General features: G+C 62.9%; 1 long non-coding RNA gene across 1 annotated transcript in view; it reads left to right on the top strand.

Moving 5' to 3' along the window:
• Nucleotides 1–18,361, top strand: part of LOC140425112 (uncharacterized) — a 107,024-nt gene that overhangs the window by 85,052 nt on the left and 3,611 nt on the right. The gene's annotated exons all lie outside the window — the stretch shown is intronic.

The raw sequence follows: 18,361 nt of genomic DNA, 5'->3' as shown, positions 1-18,361 counted from the left end.
ATGCGCGTGGTGGCCGTTTCCGCGCCGGCGCATGCGCGTGGTGGTCTTGTCCGTGCCAGCGCATGCGCGTGGTGGTCGTTTCTGTGCTGGCGCATGCGCGTGGTGGTCGTTTCCGTGCCGGCGCATGCGCGTGGTGGTCGTTTCCGTGCCGGCGCATGCGCGTGGTGGTCGTTTCCGTGCCGGCGCATGCGCGTGGTGGTCGTTTCCGCGCCGGTGCATGCACGTGGCGGTCGTTTCCGTGGCGGCGCATGCGCATGGTGGTCGTTTCCGCGCCGGCGCATGCGCGTGGTGGTCGTTTCCGCGCCGGCGCATGCGCGTGGTGGTCTTTTCCGTGCCGGCGCATGCGCGTGGTGGTCGTTTCCGCGCCGGCGCATGCGCGTGGTGGTCGTTCCATGCCGGCGCATGCGCGTGGTGGTCTTTTCCGTGCCGCCGCATGCGCGTGGTGGTCGTTTCCGCGCCGGCGCATGCGCGTGGTGGTCTTTTCCGTGCCAGCGCATGCGCGTGGTGGCTGTTTCCGTGCCGGCGCATGCGCGTGGTGGTCGTTTCCGTGCCGGCGCATGCGCGTGGTGGCCGTTTCTGTGCCGGCGCATGCGCGTGGTGGTCGTTTCCGTGCCGGCACATGTGCGTGGTGGCCGTTTCCGTGCCGGCGCATGCGCGTGGTGGTCGTTTCCGCGCCGGCGCATGCGCGTGGTGGTCTTTTCCGTGCCGGCGCATGCACGTGGTGGTCGTTTCCGCGCCGGCGCATGCACGTGGTGGTCGTTTCCGTGGCGGCGCATGCGCGTGGTGGTCGTTTCCGCGCCGGCGCTTGCGCGTGGTGGTCGTTTCCGCGCCGGCGCATGCGCGTGGTGGTCGTTTCCGTGCCGGCGCATGCGCGTGGTGGTCTTTTCCGTGCCGGCGCATGCGCGTGGTGGTTGTTTCCGCGCCGGCGCATGCGCGTGGTGGTCGTTTCCGCGCCGGCGCATGCGCGTGGTGGTCGTTTCCGCGCCGGCGCATGCGCGTGGTGGTCCTTTCCGTGCCGACGCATGCGCGTGGTGGTCTTTTCCGTGCCGGCGCATGCGCGTGGTGGTCGTTTCCGCGCCGGCGCATGCGCGTGGTGGTCTTTTCCGTGACGGCGCATGCGCGTGGTGGTCGTTTCCGTGCCGACGCATGCGCGTGGTGGTCGTTTCCGCGCCGGCGCATGCGCGTGGAGGTTGTTTCCGTGCCGGCGCATGCGCGTGGTGGTTGTTTCCGCACCGGCGCATGCGCGTGGTGGCCGTTTCCGTGCCGGCGCATGCGCGTAGTGGCTGTTTCCGTGCCGGCGCATGCGCGTGGTGGTCGTTTCCGTGCCGGTGCATGCGCGTGGTAGTCGTTTCCGCGCCGGCGCATGCACGTGGCGGTCGTTTCCGTGCCGGCGCATGCGCGTGGTGGCCGTTTCTGTGCCGGCGCATGCGTGTGGTGGTCGTTTCCGTGCCAGCACATGTGCGTGGTGGCCGATTCCGTGCCGGCGCATGCGCGTGGTGGTGTTTTCCGTGCCGGCGCATGCACGTGGTCGTCGTTTCCGCGCCGGCGCATGCACGTGGTGGTCGTTTCCGTGGCGGCGCATGCGCGTGGTGGTCGTTTCCGCGCCGGCGCATGCGCGTGGTGGTCGTTTCCGCGCCGGCGCATGCGCGTGGTGGTCTTTTCCGTGCCGGCGCATGCGCGTGGTGGTCGTTTCCGTGGCGGCGCATGCGCGTGGTGGTCGTTTCCGCGCCGGCGCATGCGCGTGGTGGTCGTTTCCGTGCCGGCGCATGCGCGTGGTGGCCGTTTCTGTGCCGGCGCATGCGCGTGGTGGTCGTTTCCGTGCCGGCACATGTGCGTGGTGGCCGTTTCCGTGCCGGCGCATGCGCGTGGTGGTCGTTTCCGCGCCGGCGCATGCGCGTGGTGGTCTTTTCCGTGCCGGCGCATGCACGTGGTGGTCGTTTCCGCGCCGGCGCATGCACGTGGTGGTCGTTTCCGTGGCGGCGCATGCGCGTGGTGGTCGTTTCCGCGCCGGCGCTTGCGCGTGGTGGTCGTTTCCGCGCCGGCGCATGCGCGTGGTGGTCGTTTCCGTGCCGGCGCATGCGCGTGGTGGTCTTTTCCGTGCCGGCGCATGCGCGTGGTGGTTGTTTCCGCGCCGGCGCATGCGCGTGGTGGTCGTTTCCGCGCCGGCGCATGCGCGTGGTGGTCGTTTCCGCGCCGGCGCATGCGCGTGGTGGTCCTTTCCGCGCCGACGCATGCGCGTGGTGGTCTTTTCCGTGCCGGCGCATGCGCGTGGTGGTCGTTTCCGCGCCGGCGCATGCGCGTGGTGGTCTTTTCCGTGACGGCGCATGCGCGTGGTGGTCGTTTCCGTGCCGACGCATGCGCGTGGTGGTCGTTTCCGCGCCGGCGCATGCGCGTGGAGGTTGTTTCCGTGCCGGCGCATGCGCGTGGTGGTTGTTTCCGCACCGGCGCATGCGCGTGGTGGCCGTTTCCGTGCCGGCGCATGCGCGTGGTGGCTGTTTCCGTGCCGGTGCATGCGCGTGGTGGTCGTTTCCGTGCCGGTGCATGCGCGTGGTAGTCGTTTCCGCGCCGGCGCATGCACGTGGCGGTCGTTTCCGTGCCGGCGCATGCGCGTGGTGGCCGTTTCTGTGCCGGCGCATGCGTGTGGTGGTCGTTTCCGTGCCAGCACATGTGCGTGGTGGCCGTTTCCGTGCCGGCGCATGCGCGTGGTGGTGTTTTCCGTGCCGGCGCATGCACGTGGTCGTCGTTTCCGCGCCGGCGCATGCACGTGGTGGTCGTTTCCGTGGCGGCGCATGCGCGTGGTGGTCGTTTCCGCGCCGGCGCATGCGCGTGGTGGTCGTTTCCGCGCCGGCGCATGCGCGTGGTGGTCTTTTCCGTGCCGGCGCATGCGCGTGGTGGTCGTTTCCGTGGCGGCGCATGCGCGTGGTGGTCGTTTCCGCGCCGGCGCATGCGCGTGGTGGTCGTTTCCGCGCCGGCGCATGCGCGTGGTGGTCTTTTCCGTGCCGGCGCATGCGCGTGGTGGTCGTTTCCGCGCCGGCGCATGCGCGTGGTGGTCGTTTCCGCGCCGGCGCATGCGCGTGGTGGTCTTTTCCGTGCCAGCGCATGCGCGTGGTGGTCGTTTCTGTGCTGGCGCATGCGCGTGGTGGTCGTTTCCCTGCCGGCGCATGCGCGTGGTGGTCGTTTCCGCGCCGGCACATGTGCGTGGTGGCCGTTTCCGTACCGGCGCATGCGCGTGGTGGTCTTTTCCGTGCCGGCGCATGCGCGTGGTGGTCGTTTCCGCGCCGGCGCATGCGCGTGGTGGTCGTTTCCGTACCGGCACATGTGCGTGGTGGCCGTTTCCGTGCCGGCGCACGCGCGTGGTGGTCTTTTCCGTGCCGGCGCACGCGCGTGGTGGTCTTTTCCGTGTCGGCGCATGCGCGTGGTGGTCGTTTCGGTGCCGGCGCATGCGCGTGGTGGTCGTTTCCATGCCGGCGCATGCGCGTGGTGGTCGTTTCCGTGCCGGCGCATGCGCGTGGTTGTCGTTTCCGTGCCGGCGCATGCGCGTGGTGGTCGTTTCCATGCCGGCGCATGCGCGTGGTGGTCGTTTCCATGCCGGCGCATGTGCGTGGTGGTCGTTTCCGTGCCGGCGCAAGCGCGTGGTGGTCTTTTCCGTGCCGGCGCATGCGCGTGGTGGTCGTTTCTGTGCCGGCGCATGCGCGTGGTGGTCGTTTCCGTGCTGGCGCATGCGCGTTGTGGTCGTTTCCGTGCCGGCGCATGCGCGTGGTGGTCGTTTCCGTGCCGGCGCATGCGCGTGGTGGTCATTTCCATGCCGGCGCATGCGCGTGGTGGTCATTTCCGCGCCGTCACATGCGCATGGTGGTCTTTTCCGTGCCGGCGCATGCGCGTGGTGGTCATTTCCGCGCCGTCACATGCGCGTGGTGGTCATTTCCATGCCGGCGCATGCGCGTGGTGGTCATTTCCGCGCCGTCACATGCGCGTGGTGGTCGTTTCCGTGCCGGCGCATGAGCGTGGTGGCCGTTTCCGTGCCGGCGCATGCACGTAGTGGTCGTTTCTGTGCCGGCGCATGCGCGTGGTGGTCGTTTCCGCGCCGCGCATAGGCGTGGTGGCCATTTCTGTGCCGGCGCATGCGCGTGGTGGTCGTTTCCGCACCGGCACATGTGCGTGGTGGCCGTTTCCGTGCCGGCGCATGCGCGTGGTGGTCATTTCCATGCCAGCACATGCGCGTGGTGGTCGTCTTCGTGCCGGCGCATGCGCGTGTTGGTCTTTTCCGTGCCGGCGCATGCACATGGTGGTCGTTTCCGCGCCGGCGCATGCATGTGGTGGTCGTTTCCATGGCGGCGCATGCGCGTGGTGGTCGTTTCCGCGCCGGCGCATGCGCGTGGTGGTCGTTTCCGCGCCGGCGCATGCGCGTGGTGGTATTTTCCGCGCCGGCGCATGCGCGTGGTGGTCGTTTCCGCGCCGGCGCATGCGCGTGGTGGTCGTTCCATGCCGGTGCATGAGCGTGTTGGTCTTTTCCGTGCTGGCGCATGCGCGTGGTGGTGGTTTCCGCGCCGGCGCATGCGCGTGGTGGTCTTTTCCGTGCAAGCGCATGCACGTGGTGGTCGTTTCCGTGGCGGCGCATGCGCGTGGTGGTCGTGTCCGCGCCGGCGCTTGCGCGTGGTGGTCGTTTCCGCGCCGGCGCATGCGCGTGGTGGTCGTTTCCGTGCCGGCGCATGCGCGTGGTGGTCTTTTCCGTGCCGGCGCATGCGCGTGGTGGTCGTTTCCGCACCGGCGCAGGCGCGTGGTGGTCGTTTCCGCGCCGGCGCATGCGCGTGGTGGTCGTTTCCGCGCCGGCGCATGCGCGTGGTGGTCATTTCCGCGCCGACGCATGCGCGTGGTGGTCTTTTCCGTGCCGGCGCATGCGCGTGGTGGTCGTTTCCGCGCCGGCGCATGCGCGTGGTGGTCTTTTCCGTGACGGCGCATGCGCGTGGTGGTCGTTTCCGTGCCGACGCATGCGCGTGGTGGTCGTTTCCGCGCCGGCGCATGCGCGTGGAGGTTGTTTCCGTGCCGGCGCATGCGCGTGGTGGTCGTTTCCGCACCGGCGCATGCGCGTGGTGGCCGTTTCCGTGCCGGCGCATGCGCGTGGTGGCTGTTTCCGTGCCGGCGCATGCGCGTGGTGGTCGTTTCCGTGCCGGTGCATGCGCGTGGTGGTCGTTTCCGCGCCGGCGCATGCACGTGGCGGTCGTTTCCGTGCCGGCGCATGCGCGTGGTGGCCGTTTCTGTGCCGGCGCATGCGTGTGGTGGTCGTTTCCGTGCCAGCACATGTGCGTGGTGGCCGTTTCCGTGCCGGCGCATGCGCGTGGTGGTGTTTTCCGTGCCGGCGCATGCACGTGGTGGTCGTTTCCGCGCCAGCGCATGCACGTGGTGGTCGTTTCCGTGGCGGCGCATGCGCGTGGTGGTCGTTTCCGCGCCGGCGCATGCGCGTGGTGGTCGTTTCCGCGCCGGCGCATGCGCGTGGTGCTCTTTTCCGTGCCGGCGCATGCGCGTGGTGGTCGTTTCCGCGCCAGCGCATGCGCGTGGTTGTCGTTCCATGCCGGCGCATGCGCGTGGTGGTCTTTTCCGTGCCGGCGCATGCGCGTGGTGGTCGTTTCCGCGCCGGCGCATGCGCGTGGTGGTCTTTTCCGTGCCAGCGCATGCGCGTGGTGGTCGTTTCTGTGCTGGCGCATGCGCGTGGTGGTCGTTTCCCTGCCGGCGCATGCGCGTGATGGTCGTTTCCGTGCCGGCGCATGCGCGTGGTTGTCGTTTCCGTACCGGCACATGTGCGTGGTGGCCGTTTCCGTGCCGGCGCACGCGCGTGGTGGTCTTTTCCGTGCCGGCGCACGCGCGTGGTGGTCTTTTCCGTGCCGGCGCATGCGCGTGGTGGTCGTTTCGGTGCCGGCGCATGCGCGTGGTGGTCGTTTCCATGCCGGCGCATGCGCGTGGTGGTCGTTTCCGTGCCGGCGCATGCGCGTGGTAGTCGTTTCCGTGCCGGCGCATGCGCGTGGTGGTCGTTTCCATGCCGGCGCATGCGCGTGGTGGTCGTTTCCATGCCGGCGCATGTGCGTGGTGGTCGTTCCCGTGCCGGCGCAAGCGCGTGGTGGTCTTTTCCGTGCCGGCGCATGCGCGTGGTGGTCGTTTCTGTGCCGGCGCATGCGCGTGGTGGTCGTTTCCGTGCTGGCGCATGCGCGTTGTGGTCGTTTCCGTGCCGGCGCATTCGCGTGGTGGTCGTTTCCGTGCCGGCGCATGCGCGTGGTGGTCATTTCCATGCCGGCGCATGCGCGTGGTGGTCATTTCCGCGCCGTCACATGTGAATGGTGGTCTTTTCCGTGCCGGCGCATGCGCGTGGTGGTCATTTCCGCGCCGTCACATGCGCGTGGTGGTCATTTCCATGCCGGCGCATGCGCGTGGTGGTCATTTCCGCGCCGTCACATGCGCGTGGTGGTCGTTTCCGTGCCGGCGCATGAGCGTGGTGGCCGTTTCCGTGCCGGCGCATGCACGTAGTGGTCGTTTCTGTGCCGGCGCATGCGCGTGGTGGTCGTTTCCGCGCCGCGCATAGGCGTGGTGGCCATTTCTGTGCCGGCGCATGCGCGTGGTGGTCGTTTCCGCACCGGCACATGTGCGTGGTGGCCGTTTCCGTGCCGGCGCATGCGCGTGGTGGTCATTTCCATGCCAGCACATGCGCGTGGTGGTCGTCTTCGTGCCGGCGCATGCGCGTGGTGGTCGTTTCCGCGCCGGCACATGTGCATGGTGGCCGTTTCCGTGCCAGCGCATGCGCGTGTTGGTCTTTTCCGTGCCGGCGCATGCACATGGTGGTCGTTTCCGCGCCGGGGCATGCACGTGGTGGTCGTTTCCATGGCGGCGCATGCGCGTGGTGGTCGTTTCCGCGCCGGCGCATGCGCGTGGTGGTCGTTTCCGCGCCGGCGCGTGGTGGTCTTTTCCGCCACCGGCGCATGCGCGTGGTGGTCGTTTCCGCGCCGGCGCATGCGCGTGGTGGTCGTTCCATGCCGGTGCATGAGCGTGGTGGTCTTTTCCGTGCTGGGGCATGCGCGTGGTGGTGGTTTCCGCGCCGGCGCATGCGCGTGGTGGTCTTTTCCGTGCAAGCGCATGCGCGTGGTGGTTGTTTCTGTGCTGGCGCATGCGCGTGAAGGTCGTTTCCGTGCCGGCGCATGCGCGTGGTGGTCGTTTCCGTGCCGGCGCATGCGCGTGGTGGTCATTTCCGCGCCGGCGCATGCGCGTGGTGGTCGTTTCCGTGCCGGCGCATGCGCGTGGTGGTCTTTTCCGTGCCGGCGCATGCGCGTGGTGGTCGTTTCCGCGCCGGCGCATGCACGTGGCGGTCGTTTCCGCGCCGGCACATGTGCGTGGTGGCCGTTTCCGTACCGGCACATGAGCGTGGTGGTGGTTTCCGCGCCGGCGCATGCGCGTGGTGGTCTTTTCCGTGCAAGCGCATGCGCGTGGTGGTCGTTTCTGTGCTGGCGCATGCGCGTGGTGGTCGTTTCCGTGCCGGCGCATGCGCGTGGTGGTCGTTTCCGTGCCGGCGCATGCGCGTGGTGGTCATTTCCGCGCCGGCGCATGCGTGTGGTGGTCGTTTCCGTGCCGGCGTATGCGCGTGGTGGTCTTTTCCGTGCCGGCGCATGCGCGTGGTGGTCGTTTCCGCGCCGGCGCATGCACGTGGCGGTCGTTTCCGCGCCGGCACATATGCGTGGTGGCCGTTTCCGTACCGGCACATGCGCGTGGTGGTCTTTTCCGTGCCGGCGCATGCGCGAGGTGGTCGTTTCCGCGCCGGCGCATGCGCGTGGTGGTCTTTTCCGTGGCGGCGCATGCGCGTGGTGGTCGTTTCTGTGCCGGCGCATGCGCGTGGTGGCCGTTTCCGTGCCGGCGCATGCGCGTGGTGGTCGTTTCCGTGCCGGCGTATGCACGTGGTGGTCGTTTCCGCGCCGGCGCATGCACGTGGTGGTCTTTTCCGTGACGGCGCATGCGCGTGGTGGTCGTTTCCGTGCCGGCGCACGCGCGTGGTGGTCTTTTCCGTGCCGGCGCATGCGCGTGGTGGTCGTTTCGGTGCCGGCGCATGCGCGTGGTGGTCGTTTCCATGCCGGCGCATGCGCGTGGTGGTCGTTTCCGTGCCGGCACATGTGCGTGGTGGCCGTTTCCGTGCCGGCGCATGCGCGTGGTGGTCTTTTCCGTGCCGGCGCATGCACGTGGTGGTCGTTTCCGTGCCAGCGCATGCGCGTGGTGGTCGTTTCTGTGCTGGCGCATGCGCGTGGTGGTCGTTTCCGTGCCGGCGCATGCGCGTGGTGGTCATTTCCGCGCCGGCCCATGCGCGTGGTGGTCTTTTCCGTGCCGGCGCATGCGCGTGGTGGTCGTTTCCGCGCCGGCGCATGCACGTGGCGGTCGTTTCCGCGCCGGCACATGTGCGTGGTGGCCGTTTCCGTACCGGCACATGAGCGTGGTGGTGGTTTCCGCGCCGGCGCATGCGCGTGGTGGTCTTTTCCGTGCAAGCGCATGCGCGTGGTGGTCGTTTCTGTGCTGGCGCATGCGCGTGGTGGTCGTTTCCGTGCCGGCGCATGCGCGTGGTGGTCGTTTCCGTGCCGGCGCATGCGCGTGGTGGTCATTTCCGCGCCGGCGCATGCGTGTGGTGGTCGTTTCCGTGCCGGCGTATGCGCGTGGTGGTCTTTTCCGTGCCGGCGCATGCGCGTGGTGGTCGTTTCCGCGCCGGCGCATGCACGTGGCGGTCGTTTCCGCGCCGGCACATATGCGTGGTGGCCGTTTCCGTACCGGCACATGCGCGTGGTGGTCTTTTCCGTGCCGGCGCATGCGCGAGGTGGTCGTTTCCGCGCCGGCGCATGCGCGTGGTGGTCTTTTCCGTGGCGGCGCATGCGCGTGGTGGTCGTTTCTGTGCCGGCGCATGCGCGTGGTGGCCGTTTCCGTGCCGGCGCATGCGCGTGGTGGTCGTTTCCGTGCCGGCGTATGCACGTGGTGGTCGTTTCCGCGCCGGCGCATGCACGTGGTGGTCTTTTCCGTGACGGCGCATGCGCGTGGTGGTCGTTTCCGTGCCGGCGCACGCGCGTGGTGGTCTTTTCCGTGCCGGCGCATGCGCGTGGTGGTCGTTTCGGTGCCGGCGCATGCGCGTGGTGGTCGTTTCCATGCCGGCGCATGCGCGTGGTGGTCGTTTCCGTGCCGGCACATGTGCGTGGTGGCCGTTTCCGTGCCGGCGCATGCGCGTGGTGGTCTTTTCCGTGCCGGCGCATGCACGTGGTGGTCGTTTCCGTGCCAGCGCATGCGCGTGGTGGTCGTTTCTGTGCTGGCGCATGCGCGTGGTGGTCGTTTCCGTGCCGGCGCATGCGCGTGGTGGTCATTTCCGCGCCGGCCCATGCGCGTGGTGGTCTTTTCCGTGCCGGCGCATGCGCGTGGTGGTCGTTTCCGCGCCGGCGCATGCACGTGGCGGTCGTTTCCGCGCCGGCACATGTGCGTGGTGGCCGTTTCCGTACCGGCGCATGCGCGTGGTGGTCTTTTCCGTGCCGGCGCATGCGCGTGGTGGTCGTTTCCACGCCGGCGCACGCGCGTGGTGGTCGTTTCCGTACCGGCACATGTGCGTGGTGGCCGTTTCCGTGCCGGCGCATGCGCGTGGTGGTCGTTTCCACGCCGGCGCATGCGCGTGGTGGTGTTTTCCGTGCCGGCGCATGCGCGTGGTGGTCGTTTCCGCGCCGGCGCATGCACGTGGTGGGCGTTTCCGTGGCGGCGCATGAGCGTGGTGGTCGTTTCCGCGCCGGCCCATGTGCGTGGTGGTCGTTTCCGCGCCGGCGCATGCGCGTGGTGGTCATTTCCGCGCCGACGCATGCGCGTGGTGGTCGTTTCCGCGCCGGCGCATGCGCGTGGTGGTCTTTTCCGTGCCGGCGCATGCGCGTGGTGGTCGTTTCTGTGCCGGCGCATGCGCGTGGTGGTCGTTTCCGTGCCGGCGCATGCGCGTGGTGGTCTTTTCCGTGCCGGCGCATGCGCGTGGTGGTCGTTTCGGTGCCGGCGCATGCGCGTGGTGGTCGTTTCGGTGCCGGCGCATGCGCGTGGTGGTCTTTTCCGTGACGGCGCATGCGCGTGGTGGTCGTTTCCGTGCCGGCGCACGCGCGTGGTGGTCTTTTACGTGCCGGCGCACGCGCGTGGTGGTCTTTTCCGTGCCGGCGCACGCGCGTGGTGGTCTTTTCCGTGCCGGCGCATGCGCGTGGTGGTCGTTTCGGTGCCGGCGCATGCGCGTGGTGGTCGTTTCCGTGCCGGCGCATGCGCGTGGTGGTCGTTTCCGTGCCGGCGCATGCGCGTGGTGGTCGTTTCCGTGCCGGCGCATGCGCGTGGTGGTCGTTTCCGTGCCGGCGCATGCGCGTGGTGGTCGTTTCCGTGCCGGCGCAAGTGCGTGGTGGTCGTTTCCGTGCCGGCGCACGCGCGTGGTGTTCTTTTCCGTGCCGGCGCATGCGCGTGGTGGTCGTTTCTGTGCCGGCGCATGCGCGTGGTGGTCGTTTCCGTGCTGGCGCATGCGCGTTGTGGTCGTTTCCGTTCCGGCGCATGCGCGTGGTGGTCGTTTCCGTGCCGGCGCATGCGCGTGGTGGTCATTTCCATGCCGGCGCATGCGCGTGGTGGTCATTTCCGCGCCGTCCCATGCGCATGGTGGTCTTTTCCGTGCCGGCGCATTCGCGTGGTGGTCATTTCCATGCCGGCGCATGCGCGTGGTGGTCGTTTCCGTGCCGGCGCATGCGCGTGGTGGTCGTTTCCGTGCCGGCGCATGCGCGTGGTGGTCATTTCCGCGCCGGCGCATGCGCGTGGTGGTCGTTTCCGTGCCGGCGCATGCGCGTGGTGGTCTTTTCCGTGCCGGCGCATGCGCGTGGTGGTCGTTTCCGCGCCGGCGCATGCACGTGGCGGTCGTTTCCGCGCCGGCACATGTGCGTGGTGGCCGTTTCCGTACCGGCGCATGCGCGTGGTGGTCTTTTCCGTGCCGGCGCATGCGCGTGGTGGTCGTTTCCGCGCCGGCGCATGCGCGTGGTGGTCGTTTCCGTACCGGCACATGTGCGTGGTGGCCGTTTCCGTGCCGGCGCATGCGCGTGGTGGTCGTTTCCGCGCCGGCGCATGCGCGTGGTGGTATTTTCCATGCCGGCGCATGCGCGTGGTGGTCGTTTCCGCGCCGGCGCATGCGCGTGGTGGTCGTTTCCGTGCCGGCGCATGCGCGTGGTGGTCGTTTCCGTGCCGGCGCATGCGCGTGGTGGTCGTTTCCGTGCCGGCGCATGCGCGTGGTGGTCGTTTCCGTGCCGGCGCATGCGCGTGGTGGTCGTTTCCGTGCCGGCGCAAGTGCGTGGTGGTCGTTTCCGTGCCGGCGCACGCGCGTGGTGTTCTTTTCCGTGCCGGCGCATGCGCGTGGTGGTCGTTTCTGTGCCGGCGCATGCGCGTGGTGGTCGTTTCCGTGCTGGCGCATGCGCGTTGTGGTCGTTTCCGTTCCGGCGCATGCGCGTGGTGGTCGTTTCCGTGCCGGCGCATGCGCGTGGTGGTCATTTCCATGCCGGCGCATGCGCGTGGTGGTCATTTCCGCGCCGTCCCATGCGCATGGTGGTCTTTTCCGTGCCGGCGCATTCGCGTGGTGGTCATTTCCATGCCGGCGCATGCGCGTGGTGGTCGTTTCCGTGCCGGCGCATGCGCGTGGTGGTCGTTTCCGTGCCGGCGCATGCGCGTGGTGGTCATTTCCGCGCCGGCGCATGCGCGTGGTGGTCGTTTCCGTGCCGGCGCATGCGCGTGGTGGTCTTTTCCGTGCCGGCGCATGCGCGTGGTGGTCGTTTCCGCGCCGGCGCATGCACGTGGCGGTCGTTTCCGCGCCGGCACATGTGCGTGGTGGCCGTTTCCGTACCGGCGCATGCGCGTGGTGGTCTTTTCCGTGCCGGCGCATGCGCGTGGTGGTCGTTTCCGCGCCGGCGCATGCGCGTGGTGGTCGTTTCCGTACCGGCACATGTGCGTGGTGGCCGTTTCCGTGCCGGCGCATGCGCGTGGTGGTCGTTTCCGCGCCGGCGCATGCGCGTGGTGGTATTTTCCGTGCCGGCGCATGCGCGTGGTGGTCGTTTCCGCGCCGGCGCATGCAGGTGGTGGTCGTTTCCGTGCCGGCGCATGTGCGTGCTGGTCGTTTCCGCCCCGGCGCATGTGCGTGGTGGTCGTTTCCGCGCCGGCGCATGCGCGTGGTGGTCATTTCCGCGCCGACGCATGCGCGTGGTGGTCTTTTCCGTGCCGGCGCATGCGCGTGGTGGTCGTTTCCGCGCCGGCGCATGCGCGTGGTGGTCTTTTCCGTGGCGGCGCATGCGCGTGGTGGTCGTTTATGTGCCGGCGCATGAGCATGGTGGCCGTTTCCGTGCCGGCGCATGCACGTGGTGGTCGTTTCCGTGCCGGCGCATGCGCGTGGTGGTCGTTTCCAGCCCGCCCTCCCCCAGGTTCCACTCAAGCATCCCCTTTTTTACTCGCAGGGTCTTGCCAGCCCATACAAAGCCAGTGATTACCTTATTGACCCGTTTTAAAAAGGACCGCGGAATAAAGATGGGGAGACACTGAAGCACAAACAGGAATCGCGGGAGGACCATCATTTTCACTGTCTGCACCCTCCCAGCTAGTGACAACGGGAGCGTGTCCCATCTCCGAAAATCATCCTTCATTTGGTCTACTAGTCGGGCCAGATTTAGCTTGTGCAGCCGTTCCCATTCCCCCGCCACCTGGATGCCTAGATACCTAAAGCTTCCCCCTATCACTCCAAATGGCAGTTCCCCCAGACGCCTCTCCTGCCCCCTTGCCTGGACCGCAAACATCTCACTTTTTCCCTCATTTAGTTTATACACCGAAAACCGGCCGAATTCCCCCAGAATCCTCATAATTTCTTCCACCCACTCCAGTGGGTCTGATACAAACAGGAGCAGGTCGTCTGCGCCAAGTGAGACTCTGTGTTCCACTCCTCCCCGGACCAGCCCCTTCCAGCCCTTGAGGCTCTCAGACAATTGCCAGCGGCTCCATGGCTGACGCGAACAAAAGTGGGGAGAGGGGACATCCCTGTCTCGTGCACCGATGCAGCCCAAAATAGTCCGATATTGTCCTATTCATCCATACGCTTGCCACAGGAGCCTGATACAGCAACCTGACCCAGTCAATAAAGCCCCGCCCAAATCCAAACCGTCCCAGTACCTCCCACAGATCTTCCCATTCTACCCGATCAAAAGCCTCCTCTGCGTCCATTGCAACTACTACCTCCACCTCCCTACATTCCGGGGGCATTATGATCACATTTAACAACCTTCTTACATTGGCCACCAACTGCCTTCCCTTAACAAACCCCGTCTGGTCCTCCACAATAATGTCCGGAACACAATCCTCAATCCTCGAGGGCAAGATTTTGGCCGGCAGTTTGGCGTCCACATTCAAAGGGACCAGGTCCTAGTCCTGCTTCAGGATCAATGAGATTGTGGCCTGTGACATCGTCGGGGGCAGTACCCCTCTTTCCCTTGCCTCATTAAATGTCCTCATCAACAGCGGCCCCAATATCCCAGATAACTTTTTATAGAACTCCACTGGGTACCCGTCCGGCCCCGGGGCTTTACGCGCCTTCCTCAGCTGCTCTACCGCCCTCCCTGTAGTTAACAAGTCAAACTCCGTCTGTAGCCTCCGACGTTCCCTTAAAAGCACTGCCTCCACTGTCTCCGCATACCTCCTGTCGACCTGCAATATCTCCTTTATCAGTCGGTCCGTCTCTGCTCTGCCTGCCTTCTCCCTATGGGCCCGTATCGAAATCAGCTCCTCTCTAACCACCGCCTTCAATGCCTCCCAGACTACCGCTGCCGAAACTTCACCCATGCCGTTGACTTCCAGATAATTCTGAATACATTTCCTCAGCCGCCTGCACACCTCTTCGTCAGCTAAAAGTCCCATGTCCAGCATCCAGTGCGGGCGCTGGCTACTCTCCCTGCTAACCTGTAGGTCAACCCAGTGCGGGGCATGGTCCGAGATCGTGATCGCCGAATACCCCGTGTCCTCCACCCCCGTCAGTAGAGCCCTGTTCAAAATAAAAAAATCAATCCGGGTGTACACTTTATGCATGTGTGAGTAGAAGGAAAACTCCTTCACTCTCGGCTGCCCAAATCTCCAGGGGTCCACCTCCTCCATCTGCTCCATGAACCTCTTTAGCTCCTTTGCCATTGCTGGCACCCTGCCCATCTTTCAGCTCAACCGGTCTAAACCAGAAATCCCTTCCCATGACCAACCTATGCGAATCTAGGTCCGGGATCTTCCCACCATCCTTTTTATAAACTCTATATCATCCCAATTTGATTCCATACACATTTACTAGTACCACCTGCAACCCCTCCAGTTACCCACTGACCATAATGTACCGGCCTCCCACATCCGCAACTATTCTTCCCGCATCAAACACCACTCGCTTATTAATCAGGATTGCGACCCCTCTAGTCTTCGAGTCCAGCCCCGAGGGAAAAACCTGTCCGACCCATCCCTTCCTTAATCTGATCTGATCAGCTACTCTAAGGTGCGTCTCCTGTAGCAATACCACGTCAGCCTTCAGTACCCTCAGATGCGCGAACACGCGTGCCTTCTTAACCGGCCCATTCAGCCCTCTTACATTCCAGGTGATCAGCCTAGTTGGGGGGCTGATCGCCTCCCCCCCCCCCCCCCACTTTGCTGATCAGCCATCACCTTTCTTGGGCCAGTCTCCAGCCCATGCCCCACGCCTCCATCGGCCCACCCCAAGGCAGCCTCCGCCCCTGGCCTCCTATCTTTCCCTCAGCAACAGTCCCCCCCTCATCAGCAGTACATCTTTCCCTCTCCCCCCCTAGTGACAGCACAATGTAAACTGACCCCTTCGACAAGCATAACATCTGCTCACCCCCCACTGCGCTTCCGTGAGCTAGCCCACCCAGCTAGCTTGGTGACCCCCACCCATGGCGCCTCCCACATATTGTTCCCTCCCTACCCTGCCCACCGCTCATACACATATACTCAAAAACCAGTCCCAACACAATTGCCCTAGAAAAATAACTGGATAAACAAAGAAAAAATCAAACAGAAGACCCAGCATCTAACAAACACACCTCCATCCCCCATCAGCGCAAATGTAAACTTTAACTCACTCAGCTCTGCAACTGGCCCCAAATCAGTACAGAAGGTATTACAAATAACGTCTGAAAAACGAAAAACAAGAAATTTTTAGCGTGAACGTTGCAGCAAAGTTCAAAGTCCTCAGTCCGCCACCAGTCCGTTCCTTTTCACGAAGTCTATCGCTTCCTTGGGCGACTCGAAATAAAAATGTTGCCCCTCATACGTGACCCAGAGACAGGTCGGATACAGCAGTCCAAACTTCATCTTTTTCTAAAAAAGGGTTGACTTTATCTGATTGAACCCCGCTCTTCTCCTGGCCACTTCTGCACTCAGATGCTGATGGATCGCAGGATACTGTTCTCCCATTTCCAACTCTGTGTCTGCCTGGCCCACTGTAAAATACGCTCCTTGTCCAAGTACCTGTGGAATCTCACCACCATTGCCCTCAGGGGTCCCCCACATGCGGCTTCCTCGCGAGCGTTCTGTGAGCCCTGTCCATCTCCAAGGGTCGGGAGAATGTCCCATCACCGGACAACTTCTCAAACATGCCCGCTATGTGTGCCCTGGCGTCCGCTCCTTCGGACCCCTCCGGGAGACCGACAATTCTCAGGTTCTGCCGGCGGGATCTAGTCTCTAGGTCCTCCGCCTTCTCCAGGAATCTTTTCTGCTGGTCTCTCAGCATCCCCACCTCCCACTCCACCGCAGTTTGATGTTCCTCCTGCTCAGCCAGCACCTTCTCTACTTTCTGGATCGCCCGATCTTGGGAGTCCAGTCTGAGCTCGAGCCGCGCAATTGATTCTTTAATCAGGTCCAAGCAGTCCCACTTCTGCTTGGCAAAGCCCTTCTGGATAAATTGCATCAGCTGCTCCGTTGGCCGCTGGGTCGACAAGCCACAGGTCCGGTCCTCCGCCATGCTGCCTCCCGCTGCAGCTTCAGCCCAAGCCTTCTCTGTTCATCTGTTTCTTCCTTTGCGAGCACTTCTAGTCTGCCTCTCCATGCACCGATGTGGGAGTCCAATCAACAATTGCCTCGACCATCAATTTTCCAAATCAAGTTTGGTAAAAAATCGGGGGAAAAGGACCAAAGGTTCGACCCGAGAGGTAGCCACCAAATGTGTGACCTATTCCTTCATAGCCGCCACCGGAAGTCCTTCGGTTACAAAATTAAATCACTGAAGGTATTTCTTGTATAATTAATAACCTGATAGTTTTTGTTGCTTTCTTGGGATAGAATTCTGCTGATTGTATTCATGTACGTCCTGTCTCAACATAGGTTTCTTCAATGGTGTCATGACTCGCTAAACAAGGATTTTTAAAAATTATTTTCAGGCATCAATCTGTTCACTTCCCCCAATCCCAGATGCAGCTTTCCCTATGAACAAAAACCCAAAATACTGCAGATGCTGGAAATCTAAACAATAATCGAAATAGTTGGAGATACTGAGCAGGTCAGGCAGCATCTGTCGAGAGAACACAAACCAGTCAATGATTCTGACATGTGATCCTTCATCAGAACCCAAACATCAGATAATTTGTATTCTCTTTATAGATGATGTCTGACTTGTCTCCACCATTTTTGTTTTAGTGGTTTATTGCAGATTTCAATGGTCTCTGCACACTCCTCTGTGAAACGCTCAAAGTAATTGCACAAACCCAGAAAACTCCTTTTTTATTTATATATAGCTCTGCTTTAAAAATATTCTAAGATTCTGATTCCATTGTTTTTTGAGGAAGTGAGTTCCAGAGACTCATAACCGTAAGAGTGCGATTCAGTGGATTTTGAACGGCTTGTTTATCAGGATGTTTCTCTGTGTCTGGAGGGCTGAGAAAGACCCCGCTACTCAAAGGCACCTTGCCATTTTTTATTGGCCTGGCGAGGAACTCCCTGTCTAGGCCACTCTTTAAGTAATTTCTACTCGCAGAAGACTACTCGCGGACCGGGGCATCATTTTTAATGGCAGCCCCGATCTTTTGATCCACCCAGCTCCAACACCGCAGCCTTCAGACCCCCACACCCTCATCCAACATCCTTCTTCCAAGGTCCTTGAGCCCCCCCCCCCCCCCCCCCACCCCACATCTTATAGACAAGGCCCCCAAGGGTCCAACCCTGACATAGGCAACCTGCCACCTTGGCACCTTGGCACTTCCAGCTTGGCAGTACCCCTGCCCTCCTGGCCAATCCACCTGGGAATCCTGGCAGTGGAAGGGTAACAGGTTGGAAGTGCCAAGGTGCCATACTGACAGTGCCAGTGTGCCCAGGTGCTAGGGGTAGTGCCAAGGTACTACCCTGCCCAGTGCCTCTTGCGAGATTCAACAGTGTTGTCTTGACACCAAGTCAGGCGCGAAGAGGCCGCTGAATCACTCACTAAATATTTCTCCTCGTCACTATCTTAAATGTGAAACCAATTATTTTTAAACAATGATCCCCAGCTCTAAATTCCCCCACAAGGGAAATACCCTCTCTATGTCCACCCTGACAATACCCCTCAGGATCTGAAAGGCTTCGAACTAGTTGCCTCTTACTCTTCTAAACTCTCGTGGATACAGACCTAATCTCTCCAAGCTTTCCTCAGAAGAAACCCGCTTATTACTTATATTAGACTGATAAGTCGTCTTTGAACTGCTTCTGAAGCATTTACAATTTTCCTTAAAGATGGAGACCATACTTTACAAAATACTGCGTGGTCTCACCAATGTCCTGTACAATTGAAGTATAGCATAACCTCCCTACTTTTGTAATCAATTCCCTTTACAATAAACAATAACATTCTATTAGCTTTCCTAATTATTTGCTCTCCCTGTATCCCTGCCTTTTGTGATTTCTGCATGAGAGCAGTCATTTTTGTCGTGTTGGGTGTTCTGGTTCACAAACAAGCCAACAATGCTGGAAGTGGTGTAACGCTATTTTATTAACTGTTCAACTATGCTAACATACTGTAAACGTGGGTATAAGCAATACCAGCTTAACTGTGGAACCTTTCCTATCACTAGCTATGGTGAGGCACTCAGCACATGGTGAATGTCTGTGATGCAGGCTGTGAGCTCTGTGCTCTGAGCTGGCTGCTGCTAGAATGAGCGGGAACTCTCCTGTCCCCTGTCTTTATAGTGCTTGTGCTCTCACTGGTGATTGGCTGCGGTGTTATGTATGCTGGTTGGTCCTACTGCATGTCCATCAGTGTGTGTATGTGATTGCACCATAATGTACTGATGTATATTATGACAATTTTGAAACTAAGGGTCAT

Source organism: Scyliorhinus torazame, chromosome 6 (assembly GCF_047496885.1).
Source record: "Scyliorhinus torazame isolate Kashiwa2021f chromosome 6, sScyTor2.1, whole genome shotgun sequence".
Classification (NCBI taxonomy): Eukaryota; Metazoa; Chordata; class Chondrichthyes; order Carcharhiniformes; family Scyliorhinidae; genus Scyliorhinus; species Scyliorhinus torazame.
Note: the sequence above shows the minus strand (reverse complement) of the source record. Positions and strands in the feature narration are given on the sequence as shown.